Source organism: Schistocerca serialis, chromosome 9, assembly GCF_023864345.2.
Source record: "Schistocerca serialis cubense isolate TAMUIC-IGC-003099 chromosome 9, iqSchSeri2.2, whole genome shotgun sequence".
Lineage (NCBI taxonomy): Eukaryota > Metazoa > Arthropoda > Insecta > Orthoptera > Acrididae > Schistocerca > Schistocerca serialis.
The window spans coordinates 318,637,777-318,656,054 of NC_064646.1; positions in this window are offsets into that span (position 1 = coordinate 318,637,777).

An 18,278-nucleotide genomic window follows, 5' to 3' on the forward strand; every position below is an offset into this window, starting at 1 on the left:
GTGGTTTCTTCTTAAAGTTTATATTAAAAAAGTAGTAACATAATTCATTTTTTCTGTTCACTAGCAAATATTTATAACGGCGACCTGCACATTGTTCTACCATCAACACACACCAAGAGTTCACTGCCGACTGACTACAGTCAAAGACGACACCAGCGTCAAAGACATTTTGCACAACACACAAGCTTCCACTTGTAACCTGTCTCTTTGATATTCTTCGTCACATCTACTAATATTAATCAATATGATGATAGTCCACCCCAAAGCTCATACTGGTTGATAACAATGAGATTGTTGACATACAGGACTGCCCTTTTCAAACACCGTCAAACTAGCCCATTTTGCATTTCTAAAATCTGATTTTACATATACATGGAAATTAATGTCATTTCGCTACCATGTTACATCGTCACGCAAAGTAGGTGATCAGATGCTATGTACCGGTATGTATATGATCGGTATTAGGATATTTGCCTATCGTAATTCTGTTCATTTCTCGTTGGAGACGAAAGGAAACTTTTGGCCTGTGGCGAGGCCTACCACTCACAATAACAGCGATCGGGCAGAAGGCGGAGGAAACATCGGTCACTGGGAATTGCGCACGATGGCCCGACCTGCCAATGGCTGGCAGCTTTCTCTTTTGATGTTGGGTCTCAGGACCAGAGCGATGGGCACACACTACTTTTACAGTGGCTGGTGCATTGTTCTCGCGAAAGCCTCATGTTTTTGGCAGGAATGCACCAGCTTCTGGCCACGGCTGTGACATTATTTGGGATGTTTCTGAGAAATGGTCTCCGAGCTCCAAGGCGTAGCCGAACGAACGACGGCACAAACCGCACTCCAATTATCATATTACATTTGCACCCGTCGCCAGAAAGCTTCCCGTGCAAAATCTTGGCAGAGGCTGTGATAAGCTACTCAACTCTTACACCAACAAACATTTGCAGTCACCATCGTAAACTGACGGGAAGGAATGGTACTGGCATCAAGGTTGACGGATTACCGTAGTGGGAGTCTAGACGAATTAGTTGTAAGGCCATAACTGGCGAAAGCTTTGTTTATCGGCGATAACTGGCTGAGTTCTGGTGCAGTGGAGCGGTCGCTCTCTGGCAGCAGGGTGGATGAGAATTTTTTGGAGTTGGTTTCTGGCCGCCGAAGGAGTCGGTCGCGTACTTTCCCGCCCTTGTTGCAGAGTAATTGCATTCGTATCTTCACTTGCCCGGCCACCTGGACAAACACTTAGTCTTATTTGCGCTCACGCTTCGATCGGTCTTCATGGCAGAGCCCATATCCATGTAGCGTAGCCAACCATTATTAGCAGCCGCCATCAGTACGCCCCCTTGCGCCGTACGCTCGGTAATACTAGCAGCTCCGGCCTGTGCAATTGCAGTTCCTTTTTCAATCGTCTAAAATTCGAGTTGAGGTTTCTCAACGGTGGGATCCGCAGACCACTTTGCTTCCTTCGGTTATATTGTGGCACTGCGTCCGATTACCCCCTATCGATATTGTACATTTCTCTTTTTTTTTCTCTCACCCACTAGATTTCATGCAGTGTCGTTTGTACAAGGGTCTTGTCAGCACCTCATTCAGGTAAGAACTGTTTGCATGTTTGGTATATGTTCATACAAATGACTGTTTCTTACATGCCTGGTTTACATGATTGCTTCTTGTACAAATTGGTGATCAGCTTTGTGTTTCGTTTAAAGATAATAAATGTAATTGAGTCGTGCGCGGCTCGCGCTCGTGCCGTTTATTGCTTGACAGCTTGTCTTTGCGGTGTAACCCTTTTTTTTTTTTTATTCGATTCACTGGCGTCACTAAGTTGCTGGTTTGCTTGCCCTTGAGTGGCAGCAGCAGCGCTTATCGGTAAGTGCACTGTCGTACTATCTCTGGAGCGACCTCTAGTATTTCCGGGTCGTGGTCTGTCAGCAGTTCAGTTGGGACGGAGCGCCAGTGAGGTCTGCACAGCCAGTACTCGCCCGACCGCTGGGGACACACATGCACTGTTCAACGGAAGGAGACTTGAGCCAGGACGACCGTTGGTTGGTCGTGCGGTGTCACCGCCAGACACCACACTTGCTAGGTGGTAGCCTTTAAATCGGCCGCGGTCCGGTAGTATACGTCGGACCCGCGTCTCGCCACTGTCAGTGATTGCAGACCGAGCGCCACCACACGGCAGGTCTAGAGAGACTTACTAGCACTCGCCCCAGTTGTACAGACGACTTTGCTAGCGATGCTACACTGACAACTACGCTCTCATTTGCCGAGACGATAGTTAGCATAGCCTTCAGCTACGTCATTTTCTACGACCTAGCCATAGCATTTGATATTTATCTTGAAGCATGTACAGTCAAGAGAGATGTTCTCCAATTGCGGGTTAAGGTTAAGTATTCCAAGAACTACGTTCTTTTCTTTATAGGATAATTACTTTACCTTGTTCCAGACCTCACACCAATCTCCGTGAGCTTAACAGCGTGCATTTCGGCCTCCTCTAGCAACACGGTGTTGGTTCTTCTGCCAACACTTCAGGTCGTTCGATCGTTCGTCCCATCGGGCGACCTGTATTTGGTCTTCCGATCGCTGCTGGGCCCCTTCAATAGATCATCTCGCGGAACTTGGGTCGAGTCCTTCATTGTGCAGAGATGTCGGGTGGCCATTGGGCCAGTGTTCCCTGTGCATGGTTGGGTCCGAGCCAGTGTCTCCGGGTCGTCGTCTGTCCGAGTTGGGATGGAGCGCCAGTGAGGTCTGGACAACCAGTACTCGCCGACCATTGGCGACGCACATGCACTATCCGACGGAAGGAGACTGGAGCGGTAACGACCGTTGGTTGGTCGTTCGGTCGCTCGTATCATTGGGCATTGTGTATTTGGTCTTTTGACGGTTTCTGGGCCTCCTCAGTTGGTCATCTTGCCGGACGTGGGTCCGTTCCTTCCTTGTGCAGACATGATGGGTGGCCAATGGGCAATTGGTCCCTCAGCATGGTTGGGTCCGAGCCAGTGTGTCCCAGTCGTCGTGTCTCCGAGTTTCGAACGGATATGAGGGAGTCGGGATGGACTGCAGTGAGATTCGGACAGCCATGACTCGACCGTTGCCGACACACATGACTTGAGTGGGGACGACCTCGTTTGGTCGTTCGATCAGTCCTCTCATCGGATGACGTGTATTTGGTCGCCGAGCGCTTATGGGTTCTCTGCGTCTCTCGACTTGTGATTCGTCCTTGTTGTTCCACAGTGATTGCTTTTAGGATTGTTCGAGTTCTTGTGGAAGCGTCTTCGTGCAACTGTGTCTAGCTTGTGTCATTTCGACTGAGCAGTTATGGTAATGCTGCCTGCGAACTGGAGTTTTCAGCCCGTCGGTTGGGACAGAGTTCGGCACGGCGTGTAGTTCGGCAGCCTTTGATGTTTTCATATTTTTGAATGGTTATTGAGCTTTGGTTGTATTTAGACGTCAACATTTGAAGACGTAGTGTTGCTTGTATCTTTGTCCTCTCTGACATTTTCCGTTGTCGTGCCGTTGGTCGGACGGAAGGGAATTGATTAGGTCGGTCCGTCAGCCGTCCCTGGGTCGGGTTGGCATCCGATTATTTAATCTTACTTTTGGCTGCCTATCACACCTAACTTTACGTTAGAGTTACCTCCTCAGGCCGATCCTTGGAACACTTCTGAGCACCACTGTTCTGTTGGATTTAGATTGTGATTTTTCTTTTAGTCTGAAGTACTGTGCGAGGCCTTCAGTCGTCTATTAGTTTCGTTTGTTTTAATTTTAAAACCAGGCCTTCAGGCGACTTAAACTAAGCTTCAAGACTGATTTGTTTTAAACTATTTTAAAAAAGATGTTTCGCTCCATTTTAAATCTTTGTTATCTAGGCCTTAAGTCTTGAGTTGTTCGATGTTCAGTATGTGGCCTTCAGCCGACCTTCAATGTGAAATGTTTTTAGGATAAGGCCTTCAGCCGTCTTACATCAAAACTTTGAAGATTCTTGTTTAAACTAATTTTGCTTAAAAAAAGAAAGAAGAATTTTGCTCTATTGGAAAGGCCTTAAGCCTTGAGTGGTTCTAAGTTCAGTATGAGGCCTTTAGCCGAGCTTTTACGTAAAACATTTTTAAGTAGGGCCTTCAGCCACGTGTATTCCTTAAAGCAATTTAAATAACTTGTGTTCGGGCTTTCAGCCGTAATGTTTTGCATCCTTTTAGGTCATGTGTGGTTAAGTGTTTTAGGAAAATAAAGTTTGTATGTTTGTGCAACTAACAGCAACTGATTTGGGCCCCTTTCCACAACCTGATCCGCTCTGTCCTGCGAAAGCAGATTTCAGTAATAGTAATTTTTAGGACGGAATTTGTCTGCTAAACACTCACACCCATCAGAATCCGTTTCCATCATCATATTTGGAAGGGGACTTTGATCAAATTAATTTAACGAATAAATTATATGAGAAACGTCACTCCACTTAGGATTTATATCAGGACGCCTATTATATTGGGTTACACACCTTGACTTGATTCAATACAAACTCACTCAGGTGAGGTCTGCATAACACCACGATTCTGCCCGCTAACTTGCGCATCAGTTAAGGATCCCACAACAGTAAACACGCTACTAGTTTCCAATATGTTCAGAAAACTAGATGAAGGGATTTTAACGTTACATTTGATTGAGGTACTTGAGCTACTAGCACTGAACACGAGCAAGTAGAGTAGCTGTGGTTCAAGTTTAAAAGATTGGGTGACCATGGACTAGGTAGGTAGGTATCTAGTAGACGAGCTCGTCACGACAGGAACTGCCAATGGTGTACAGTCACCGTAAAATAACTTGCAAAGAAAAGCGTAGGTCCATAGATGGAGAGGTACTGAATGAAACGCGTTTGGATTACAAGAGAGAAAGACGTAAAAGCTTCAGTGACTACAGTAGCAGATTCTGTCTTACAAAACCATAAGAAATTATTATCGTTTGAAGTGGCTGTTAGTAGCAACACAGAGTTCAAAACCTCATGGATGAGACAAAAAGTGCAATTAAAGATAGCACAAAAAAGCAGTCACGTTGATATTCCAAATTTTCCATCACAAAGGAAGGTCAAGGAATACTGCTTTAATTCTCATATCACCACAAAGCTGAAATGATACAGGTATTAGTGTCACTAATGTTGATAACCAGCTGAAACACCAAAAGCTGAACAACGCCATAGGGCTCGATAGGCATTTTATTTCATGGGAATAGGAAACTGCTGCAGGTTTAGCCCCTCTGTTAACCGCAATATACCGAACCTTAGTGTGGAGCAGTACTACTTGATCTTCTTCTGTAATAGGACATTAGGAAAACGTGTTGAGAATTTCCGCTTTTATTTTGCTACCCTCAGTTTCGGTCTATGTCTCATTCTTGAGGTTTTGGTGACTAACTGTGCTGTCACTAATAGACTCTACATACCACAAGAATTTTTTATGGTTTTATAGAAGACTGTCTGCTATGGTTGTCATTGAACAAAAACCTTTTGAATAAGCTGGATCATTATGGTTTGAGAGGGGCAGTGCACAAATGGTTTAATTCATAATTAATTGGAAGAAAGCAGAAAGTTGAAATAAGTGGTTCATGTAATGTTAAAACAACAGCTGATTCCTCAAACTGGGGGGGGGGGGGGCTATCAAGTACGGGGTCCCACAGGGTTCGGTCTTAGGTCCTTTACTGTTCTTGATATACATTAATGACTTTCCATTCCACATTGATGAAGATGCAAAGTTAGTTCTTTTTGCTGATGATACAAGTATAGTAATAACATCCAAAAACCAAGAACTAAGTGATGTAATTCTAAATGATGATTTTCACAAAATTATTAAGTGGTTCTCAGCAAACTGACTCTCTTTAAATTTTGATAAAACACAGTACATGCAATTCCGTACAGTAAATGGAACAACTCCAGTAATAAATATAGACTTTGAACAGAAGTCTGTAGCTAAGGTAGAATTTTCAAAATTTTTAGGTGTGTTCATTGATGAGAGGTTAAACTGGAAGCAATACATTGATGGTCTGCTGAAACGTCTGAGTTCAGCTACGTATGCTATTAGGGTTACAGCAAATTTTGGTGATAAGACTCTCAGTAAATTAGCTTACTATGCCTACTTTCATTCACTGCTTTCGTATGGCATCATATTCTGGTGTAATTCATCGTTGAGTAGAAAGCATTCATTGCTCAAAAACGTGTAATCAGAATAATTGTTGGAGCCCACCCACAGGCATCCTGCAGACATCTATTTAAGGATCTAGGGATCCTCACAGTAACCTCACAGTATATATATTCACTTATGAAATTTGTTTTTAATAATCCAACCCAGTTCAAAAGTAATAGCAGTGTGCATAGCTATAATACCAGGAGGAAGGATGATCTTCACTATGCAGGGTTAAATCTGACTTTGGCACAGAAAGGGGTAAATTATGCTGCCACAAAAGTCTTTGGTCACCTACCAAACAGCATCAAAAGTCTGACATAGCCAACTAACATTTAAAAATAAATTAAAAGAATTTCTAGACGACAACTCCTTCTACTCATTGGCTGAATTTTTAGATATAAATTAAGGGGAAAAAAACCATGCAATATTTTGTGTAATGTAATATCTTGTACAGACATCTTTCATTAACCTGACACGTTCCACATCATTACGAAGTGTCGTATTCATGCTCTATGGAACAAGTATTAATCTAATCTAATCTAACCTGAGCTCACTGCTTGGAATGATGTCCGGGTCACAACAGTCTGTAAGAAGTGTAGTAGAAGTGACCTACAAAAAACCTGCTGACTAATGTCACTGATATCTGTTTTGGAATCCCCTAATATATTTCTGAGCTCAAACTTAATGAGATATTTCGAACAGTATGATTTCCTCCACGCCAAACAATATACACTCCTGGAAATTGAAATAAGAACACCGTGAATTCATTGTCCCAGGAAGGGGAAACTTTATTGACACATTCCTGGGGTCAGATACATCACATGATCACACTGACAGAACCACAGGCAAATACACACAGGCAACAGAGCATGCAAAATGTCGGCACTAGTACAGTGTATATCCACCTTTCGCAGCAATGCAGGCTGCTATTCTCCCATGGAGACGATCGTAGAGATGCTGGATGTAGTCCTGTGGAACGGCTTGCCATGCCATTTCCACCTGGCGCCTCAGTTGGACCAGCGTTCGTGCTGGACGTGCAGACCGCGTGAGACGACGCTTCATCCAGTCCCAAACATGCTCAATGGGGGACAGATCCGGAGATCTTGCTGGCCAGGGTAGTTGACTTACACCTTCTACAGCACGTTGGGTGGCACGGGATACATGCGGACGTGCATTGTCCTGTTGGAACAGCAAGTTCCCTTGCCGGTCTAGGAATGGTAGAACGATGGGTTCGATGACGGTTTGGATGTACCGTGCACTATTCAGTGTCCCCTCGACGATCACCAGTGGTGTACGGCCAGTGTAGGAGATCGCTCCCCACACCATGATGCCGGGTGTTGGCCCTGTGTGCCTCGGTCGTATGCAGTCCTGATTGTGGCGCTCACCTGCACGGCGCCAAACACGCATACGACCATCATTCGCACCAAGGCAGAAGCGACTCTCATCGCTGAAGACGACACGTCTCCATTCGTCCCTCCAATCACGCCTGTCGCGACACCACTGGAGGCGGGCTGCACGATGTTGGGGCGTGAGCGGAAGACGGCCTAACGGTGTGCGGGACCGTAGCCCAGCTTCATGGAGACGGTTGCGAATGGTCCTCGCCGATACCCCAGGAGCAACAGTGTCCCTAATTTGCTGGGAAGTGGCGGTGCGGTCCCCTACGGCACTGCGTAGGATCCTACGGTCTTGGCGTGCATCCGTGCGTCGCTGCGGTCCGGTCCCAGGTCGACGGGCACGTGCACCTTCCGCCGACCACTGGCGACAACATCGATGTACTGTGGAGACCTCACGCCCCACGTGTTGAGCAGTTCGGCGGTACGTCCACCCGGCCTCCCGCATGCCCACTATACGCCCTCGCTCAAAGTCCGTCAACTGCACATACGGTTCACGTCCACGCTGTCGCGGCATGCTACCAGTGTTAAAAGACTGCGATGGAGCTCCGTATGCCACGGCAAACTGGCTGACACTGACGGCGGCGGTGCACAAATGCTGCGCAGCTAGCGCCATTCGACGGCCAACACCGCGGTTCCTGGTGTGTCCGCTGTGCCGTGCGTGTGATCATTGCTTGTACAGCCCTCTCGCAGTGTCCGGAGCAAGTATGGTGGGTCTGACACACCGGTGTCAATGTGTTCTTTTTTCCATTTCCAGGAGTGTAGATCCATACGAAACGAACTCGTGTTTTCATCACATGATCCTGAAATCCCTAGATCAGAGGACACGTGGGCCCAGTATCCCTTTATTTCTGAAAAGCTTTAACTGGGTTACAAACGAACGCCACTGCCGTTAAATGCTGTATTGCACGAAATTTATGACTAGATTAAGGCATTCTTAGTAAGGAGGACGCTGCCGTTTATTGTGGTTTCAGAGTGATAGTCAGATGTAAAAATAACTACTCATCTTGTTCATGTTGTAGTTTAATATCCTGACAGACAATATTATATACAATGATTCCAAAAAGTTCCGAGATTGATTTTATTCCAGGCGTACAAGCGACGACTTCGCAGTAAGTATGGTTCAGCTTAAACTACCAATTGTAAACAAAGGAGGTGCATTCGACAAGTCAACGTTGTTGTATCACAAATTGCAATGGAGCAACATTTCTAAATCAAGTGAGCAGAACCTTCAACAAAATAATTTGAAGAAGGCAAAAGCGTTGGCAAAGTTTCTCCTGCACATCTTGACACCCGAACAAAAATAACGATTCGTGGACGCCTGCCACGTCTTGATTGAAATGCAAAACGCGGACAATTACTACCATGTAAAAAGGATCACGCGTGAGGACACTTGGTGTTATCAATACGAACCTACCACCAAACGAAAAAGTGCCAAAATATTAACATCAGGAGTCATCGCTTTGACGACGCAACTGACATTCCACCCTGTGTAACGCGTCAGTTGAACAACATCCTCACGAAGGACTTAAATGATAGTTTCACGTGGTTTTATGAATGCTCTGCACGTTGTACTCAAGTGGAGAGAGACTATGTAGTATCTCTGAAGCACTAAAAACATCATATTAAATTTAATCTGCTTTTTAAATTATTCCACCCTGCGTACTTTGTGAACTGATGGGGCGAGATTGTACGGAAGTCATTGCTATACAAACTAAAGATGCTATTACATACTACTTTAGTCTGCTGCATTACTGTTAACTGCGCTGTTATACTGGATACGTGCTTTATACTACATTGATCAGTAGAGTTTTCCTCATGAGGGCTGCAGTACGTATGATGAAAAACAGTGACCTTGATGAAGTCACAGAAACACAAATCTTTCTAAATGTCGCGAATTACTGACTTGTCCCAATTATAATAAACTGCACCAAAAATACATAAATTTATCCTCATTCCCTCTAAAACCCGTTCAACTGTCTATAATAACCTGCAGTTTCTTTAGCAGGGACTGAGTACCCTGACAACTGTTCTGTTACCTGATACATACCAAGGCACAGACAGTTCTCAGGGCAAAAGCTGCATCTGGACATAGAGACTTTCGCGAAATCCTGACAGGCACGGACTGAATGAAGTGCTTCAGTTGGGAGACTGACAATAGAGGGCGACTGCCGAACTTGAAACGCTTTTGGTTACTTAATCGAAGCCTTTCAGATATTCCCGTTCCAGCCAGTGTAGTTATTCTTGGATTGTTGCCCTCTTGACCAGTGCGGAATGCAGAGAAACGCTTGAAGGAATTGTTAGTGGTATTCACGAGAAAATCCGGCAGGCTACCAGCGCTGGGAAGTGTCACAATTAAAAACACCCGACAGCGACGCAGGGGCTTCCAAGCCATATGCCAGTCGTCGCCGAAGGGCTTTTAGACCCACAAAGTCGAAAATTTTAGCACCCTGTACGAAGACTGGTAGGTGTAGTTATGTATCGTCAAGTGTCTGATAGTTAAGTTTTTTTCTGCATCTCCGCAAAATTCTCCCACAGATTCAACAAACCTGCGAACATTCGTGTAGCCCTTCTCTCTGTACGTTCAATTTCCCGCGTTAGCACTCTTTGGTAAGGATCCTACACACCTGAGCAATATCCTAGGATGGAGTCTTCTTTGTATACTGATTGAGTTTCCTTAGTATTCGACCAACGAACCGAAGTCTGTTTTACCTACGGCTGAACATACGTGATCGTTGGGTTTCGTGTCTCTACAAATTCTTATACTCAGGTATCTGTGTTAGTTGACCTGTTCCAATCGGAAACACTGGCATTTTAGTCGTAAGATACCATATTAACGTTTTTTCAGACAGTGAATTAATAGACAACACCATCACGTGCGGGAAGTCTGAGGCTACTATTAATACTGTCTGCAATAGCGGTGGCAACCATCTCAACTGAGAAAGGGCTTCGTAACAATTACATAATACACTCGTCGTAACTGCCGTCTGAGTCACGTCTGCTGTGCAGCGAGCTACGTTAATTTAAGTATTAACTGTATTTTTCTTACTTGCCACTTCTTCTTCCGTGTGTTTTTGCTTTTAGGAAGCTTTAATTGTCGAGTGCTAGTAACAGTATTCCATAGATTTCGTGTTTGTTTTGAATACAGTCAGAGAGAGTCCCTTTAGTCAATCATAATGCCAGTAGTGCTAGTGTTTGTTTTCAATACAGTCCAGAGACAGGTAGTGCTATTTTCATTATTTTCTACAAGAAGTGTCTATTAACCACAGTTTAGTCAACTATCAGCCGCCTTTAGTGAATTAGCAGTCTAGTTAAAAGTTGATTAACTCTCTACTGTAAATTCATTTCTTAGGATGGATAGGATGTGTGACTGCTGTGTACGGACGCAGGAGGACCTGGCCACTATTCGCGAACAGCTGAGCGTGTTGATGGCCGTGGTCAGTCGTCTTCAGGTTGCTGCCTCGGGTTGTAGCGGCAGTGGGGAGTCTGGTGTGTCGCATGGTACACCCCAGGTGTTACATGCTTCACTCACTGTCGCTGCTGTCGAGACATCTTCACGGGTACTTGGCGCGGTTGGACCACCCTCTCCCCAAGGGGAGTGGCGGGTTCAGCGGCGTTCGCGGCGCACGAGGCGGAGGGTCAATGTAGAGCCTGGCCGTGTGGCATCGTCCGCTCCTTCAGCAAGGTCCGAGCAGGCACACGGGGGGAGGGGTTTATTAGTGATTGGGAGCTCCAACGTTAGGCGGGTGATGGAGCCCCTTAGCGGAAAGGTCGGGGAAGAAGGCCAGTGTTCACTCTGTCTGCTTGCCGGGGGGTCTCATCCGAGATGTGGAGGAGGCCCTGCCGGCGGCGATAGGGAGCACCCGACTGCAAATTGTTGCTCATGGCACCAATGACTCCTGCCGTCTGGGTTCAGAGGTCATCCTCAGTTCATACAGGCGGTTGGCCAAGTTGGTGAAGGCGGAAAGCCTCGCTCGCGGGGTGGAATCTGAGCTAACTATTTGTAATATCGTTCCCAGAACCGATCGCATTTCTCTGGTTTGAAGCCGAGTGGAAGGCTTAAACCAGAGGCTCAGACGATTCTGCGGAGATCTGGGGTGCAAATTTCTCTACCTCCGCTATCGGGTGTAGAAATGTAGAGTCCCCCTGAATAGGCCAGGCGTGCACTACACACAGGAAGCGGCTACAAGGGTAGCGGAGTACGTGTGGAGTGCACATGTGGGTTTTTTAGATTTCCCCACCATGTTATAGTTCTGTGTGGAGATTTTAATTTGCCGGATATAGACTGGGAGACTCAAACGTTCATAACGGGTGGCAGGGATAAAGAATCCAGTGAAATTTTTTTTTAAGTGCTTCATCTGAAAACTACCTTGAGCAGTTAAACAGAGAACCGACTCGTGGTGATAACATGTTAGACCTTCTGGTGACAAACAGACTCGAACTATTTGAAACAGTTAACGCAGAACAGGGAATCAGCGATCATAAAGTGGTTACTACATCGATGATTTCAGCCGTAAATAGAAATATTAAAAAAGGTAGGAAGATTTTTCAGTTTAGCAAAAGTGACAAAAAGTAGATTTCAGAGTACTTGATGGCTCAATACAAGTTTTGTCTCAAGTAAAGATAGTGTTGAGGATCAGTGGACAAAGTTCAAAACCATCGTACAATATGCGTTAGATGAGTGTGTGCCAAGCAAGATTATAAGAGATGGATAAGAGCCACCGTGGTACAACAAGCGAGTTAGAAAACTGCTGCGGAAGCAAAGGGAACTTCACAGCAAACATAAACATTGCCAAAGCCTTGCAGACAAACAAAAATTACGCGAAGTGAAATGTAGTGTAGGGAGGGCTATGCGAGTAAAGTTCTATGTACTGACTTGGCAGAAAATCCTAAGAAATTTTTGTCTTATGTCAAAGCGTTAGGTGGATCAAAACAAAACGTCCAGACACTCTGCGACCAAAATGGTACTGAAACAGAGGATGACAAAGGCCGAAATACTAAATGTCTTTTTCCAAAGCTGTTTCACAGAGGAAGACTGCGCTGTAGTTCCTTCTCTAGATTGTCGCACAGATGACAAAATGGTAGATATCGAAATAGACGACAGAAGGATAGAGAAACAATTAAAATCGCTCAAAAGAGGAAAGGACGCTGGACCTGATGGGATACCAGTTCGATTTTACACAGAATATGCGAAGGAACTTGCCCCCCCCCCCTTTCTTGCAGCGCTGTACAGTAGGTCTCTAGAAGAGCGTAGCGTTCCAAAGGATTGGAAAAGGGCACAGGTCATGCCCGTTTTCAAGAAGGGATGTCGAACAGATGTGCAGAATTATAGACTTATATCTCTAACGTGTGACAGTTGTATAATTTTGGAACACGTATTATGTTCGAGTATAATGACTTTTCTGAAGAGTAGAAATTTTCTCTGTAGGAATCAGCATGGTTTTCGAAAAAGACGATCGTGTGAAACCCAGCTCGCGCTATTAGTCCACGAGACTCAGAGGGCCATAGACACGGGTTCCCATGTAGATGCCGTGTTTCTTGACTTCCGCAAAGCGTTCGATACAGTACCCCACAGTCGTTTAATGAACAAAGTAAGAGCAAATGGACTATCAGACCAATTGTGTGATTCGATTGAAGAGTTCCTAGACAACAGAACGCAGAATGTCATTCTCAATGGAGAGAAGTCTTCCGACGTAAGAGTGATTTCAGGTGTGCCGCAGGGGAGTGTCGTAGGACCGTTGCTATTCACAATATACATAAATGACCTTGTGGATGACATCGGAAGTTCACTGAGGCTTTTTGCAGAAGATGCTGTGATATATCGAGAGGTTGTAACAATGGAAAATTGTACTGAAATGCAGGAGGATCTGCAGCGAATTGACGCATGGTGCAGGGAATGGCAATTGAATCTCAATGTAGGCAAGTGTAATGTGCTGCGAATACACAGAAAGAAAGATCCCTTACCATTTAGCTACAATATAGCAGGTCAGCAACTGGAAGCAGTTAATTCCCTAAATTATTATCTGGGAGTACGCATTAGGAGTGATTTAAAATGGAATGATCATGTAAAGTTGATCGTCGGTAAAGCAGATGCCAGACGGAGATTCATTGGAAGAATCCTAAGGAAATGCAATCCGAAAACAAAGGAAGTGGGTTACAATACACTTGTTCGCCCACTGCTTGAATACTGTTCAGCAGTGTGGGATCCGTACCAGATAGGGTTGATAGAAGAGATAGAGAAGATCCCACGGAGAGCAGCGCCCTTCGTTACAGGATCATTTAGTAATCGCGAAAGCTTTACGGACATGGTAGATAAACTCCAGTGGAAGCTCTGCAGGAGAGACGCTCAGTAGCTCGGTACGGGCTTTTGTTAAAGTTTCGAGAACATACCTTCATCGAGGAGTCAAGCAGTATATTGTTCCCTCCTACGTATATCTCGCGAAGAGACCATGAGGATAAAATCAGAGAGATTAGAGCCCACACAGAGGCATACCGACAATCCTTCTTTCCACGAACAATACGAGACTGGAATAGAAGGGAGAACCGATAGAGGTACTCAAGGTACCCTCCGCCACACACCGTCAGGTGGCTTGCGGAGTATGGGTGTAGATGTAGATGTAGATCAAAAAACGTTATGCATCACCTGAGTTCTGAGAGTTCGGGAACCTGTACAGAAAATTTGAATAGACATCAACATAAACATCATTTCCGCCATTTTTATTGCTCATAAAAACCACACATTGCATGTTGTACCACCATACAGCGAGACCTTCAGAGGTGGTGGTCCAGATTGCTGTACACACCGGTACCTCTAATACCCAGTAGCACGTCCTCTTGCATTGGTGCATACCTGTATTCATTGTGGCATACTACACCCAAGTTCGTCAAGGCACCGTTGGCCTAGATTGTCCCACTCTTCAACGGCGATTTGGCGTAGATCCCTCAGAGTGGTTGGTGGGTCACCCCATCCATAAACAGCCCTTTTCAATCTATCGCAGGCGTGTTCGATAGGGTTCATGTCTGGAGAACATGCTGGCCACTCTAGCCGAGCGATGTCGTTCTGCTGAAGTATGTCATTCACTTGATGTGCACGATGGGGGCCAGAATTGTCGGCCATGCTGCCGATATGGTTGCATTATCAGTCGGAGGATGGCATTCACTTATCGTACAACCGTTACGACGCCTTCCATGACCACCAGCGGTGTATGTCGGCCCCACATAATGCCGCCCCAAAACAGCAGGGAGCCTCCACCTCGCTGCACTCGCTGGACAGTGTGTCTAAGGCGTTCAGCCTGACCAGATTGCCTCAAAACACGTCTCCGACGATTGTCTGGTTGAAAGCACTAGCATCACACATCAGTGAAGAGAACGTGTTGACAATCAAAATGGTTCAAATGGCTCCAAGCACTATGTGAGTTAACATCTGAGGTCATCAGTCCCCTAGACTTAGAACTACTTAGACCTAACTAACCTAAGGACATCACACACATCCATGACCGAGGCAGGATTCGAACCTGCGACCGTAGCGGCAGCGCGGCTCCGGACTGAATCGCCTAGAACCGCTCGGCCACAGCGGCCGGCGTGATGCCAATCCTGAGTGGTCATTCTACGTGTTACTGGATCCATCTGTACCACGCTGCATGGTGTCGTGGTTACAAATATGGACGTCGTCATGGACGTCGGGAGTGATGTTGCGCATCAAGCAGCCTATTGCGCACAGTCTGAGTCGTAACACGACGCCCTGTGGCTGCACGAAAAGCATTATCCAACTTGGTGGCGTTGCCGTCACGGTTCCTCCGAGCCATAATCCGTAGATAGCGGTCATCCACTGCAGTAGTAGCCCTTGGGCGGCCTGAGCGAGGCATGTCATCGACATAAGTCTCAGTCTTCAGTTTTAAAATTAATTAGGAAGGGAACCAACACTTTTGCAAGATTTCCCCACAGTTTATTTTGATCTGGATTATATTTAGTACGTCCCAAAATATATGGTTGGGATCTGCGACGTCTTCTGGCTGTTTGCTGCGTGTGGCAGGGTCTATCACATAATCCCTACAGAGGTGTACAAGCAAACATGCGCGTCCCAGTGTTATTCTAATAGTTAATGGAACTTATTTCCTCTGGAGATTTTTGTGACCATGTCAAAATTTTGCTGGAAAATTGCGCTTCACTGAAGCAAACGAAAAGTGCTTTCTCTGCTGCGATAGTTTCCACAGCATTTCCAATAATCGTACATCTCTTTTCTCGAAACGTGGAAACAGTTGGAATATGGAAGTTGTGTAAACAGTGGGCCACCTTTTTTGATGCCATCTTTTTCAAGACCATCTACTACTTCATTATGCCGAATGCTAGTATGCACCTTCAGACACACTAGACGAAAGGATTTGTTTTCTTTATTTGTTTTCAATATTAATTCCACTAAATCATAAGTACGGCTTTATCAGCTTTCCACTTTCGATGCTCTCATTGCTCCAGAGAACTTCTAGAATCAGTTAGAATTAATTTCTTTTGTTCCCTGTTTCAGTTCCAAATTTAATTGCTCCTCTAATTTCGGCTACATTTGTAGTGTGAATGCTACTTAATTGTGCTAATGAAAACTTTTCAGCTATTATATATGTATACGGCCGTTCACATTCTGGGTAACTTATTATATTATTGTATGTCATTATTAGCTTCAAATTCATCACCCCCCCCCCCAATTTTGATTGGTAGATAAAAGACTTTAGGTTGACTGACAGTTGTTTAATATTCTTTCTTAAATACTGGTAATATTGTGCCATTTCATGTCGAAGGCAACATGAATCTGAGACATAGCTAAAAGCTTAGCTTTAGCTATGACTGGACGATTAATTATTATGGATCTTTGAAACAGAAACTTCTTAGAAAGTGGTTTTCTGCGGATGTCAAGAGGCATTTCTTTGGCTTCTATTAGGAGTGCATTAGTTGACGACGACTTCATTACTCCTGCTCCTGCCTAATATCCCGAAATTCAAGTACATTTAGTTTTTGTGGTACATATTGTGGGACATTTTCAAATTGAAAACTTCTGTAGGCCAATACAGACCGGGTTTCCAATATCACAAGATGTTGAGGATGTCCGGTTTGGAACCCCACCACACATGACTTAGAGCACGTAAGATATGTAGAGCTTTTTCTACTTGCGTAATAATATTGACGTGTTCAGCCCACGATAGTCTGCTATCCAGAAGAGGCCCAAATGTCTTTAGTAATGTTCGTACATTAAATCTAAACGATCACAGCCTTATCGTATTCAGTGAGTACGTTCAGCGTTTCAGTGTAAAGAAAACCAAAGTTTACGAATCTCATAAAGTGAGACCGTTCCTCAGCGGCCACACACATAATAGATTATGTGCCTTATTCATCAATGAGCAACAGAGTTCTAAGTTGATAGATACTGTACGTACGTGTTTGCCAGTATTTCGTTTGATCTATGATCCAACAAATAATGATATCTGGATGTACAGCAACTGCAATTGACAGCTGCATATTCTCGTATAAACTTATTACGCTTATTGCATATACATGCATGTACAGTCGTGGACAAAACGAGCGAAAACCCTCGCCTTTTGTTGTGCTGATCCGATGCATTTCCGCTTATTATGTCTACCCTTACTCGAGGTAAACGGGTTTTAAGGGCTGGGTTGACAGATAAACGGTCAAGAAAGTGAGACTAGTAGGGTGCCATTTTTACTGATTTAGGTGACGAAATCCTAACAACGCAAACAGCTACGACAGTTACTAATCATGATGGCCGCATAAATAATTCCCCCTACTCTTTATTCGAAATCTTATAGTTGCAGTCGATACATCAGCATATTACTCGTAGCCACGCTTTCGATCCAAATCACGTTTACAGGAACGCAAATAAAATCTATTTGCCTATACACGTGGTAATTCAGATCCCAGTATTAATGCCACCGCGTTTTGGAACTGCGAGCATTCCCATTGCTAGTTAGCTTATGAAACACTTCGGCTAATGAACGTTTTTTGACTGAGGCGAGTCTAATGGAGAATTCTAAACTTTGTAGAATACGTTTGGCAGCTACGTAGCCGGTTTTTTCCTGGGGAGGTGCAGAGTTATCCTACTAAATTTACTCGCTAATAACAGTATTTTGTTATTTCGATAAACCTCCCGAGTGATTGTTTCATAAGCGGTGACATAAAGGTAGAAAACTCGTGTTTTTCAGCCCAGGAAGCTCTATTCAACAAAAACTGCAGATCATTTTGCCATTTTCATTGCGGAATTGCCGGCTTATTTATGTCTGTGGTAATAATAGAGAGCTGTTTGCCTGGGTTGTCTGCTAGCGTAGTGAAACGTGTTTGCTGCTGCAAGGGAGGTCTGGTTTGTTTTCGGTTCTAATCTCGATGGAGGCAGATAGACTATCAGTAAATCAATTTTAAGAAATTCTCGCTCCCCTAATACGTTTTATCCCTACTTTTACTCTGTACCTGAGCCCTGTGGATGTAAACATGAAAATCTTTTAGAATATCATACTTGTTACTGCCTACCTTTTCCGTTTCTGTCAATAATTGAATTGACTTAAGTGTGGCACTGAATGATTTTTAACTGAATCTCGTTATGAATCTTCACGCATTGCTAAATTTGCACACCTTCATGGTAGGTCAACAACGGTAATCCAGTATGACTGGTCTGAACGTTGACACAGACCGTTTCGTGGCTGAATGCCCAAAATATTTTGCTAATTTGTAA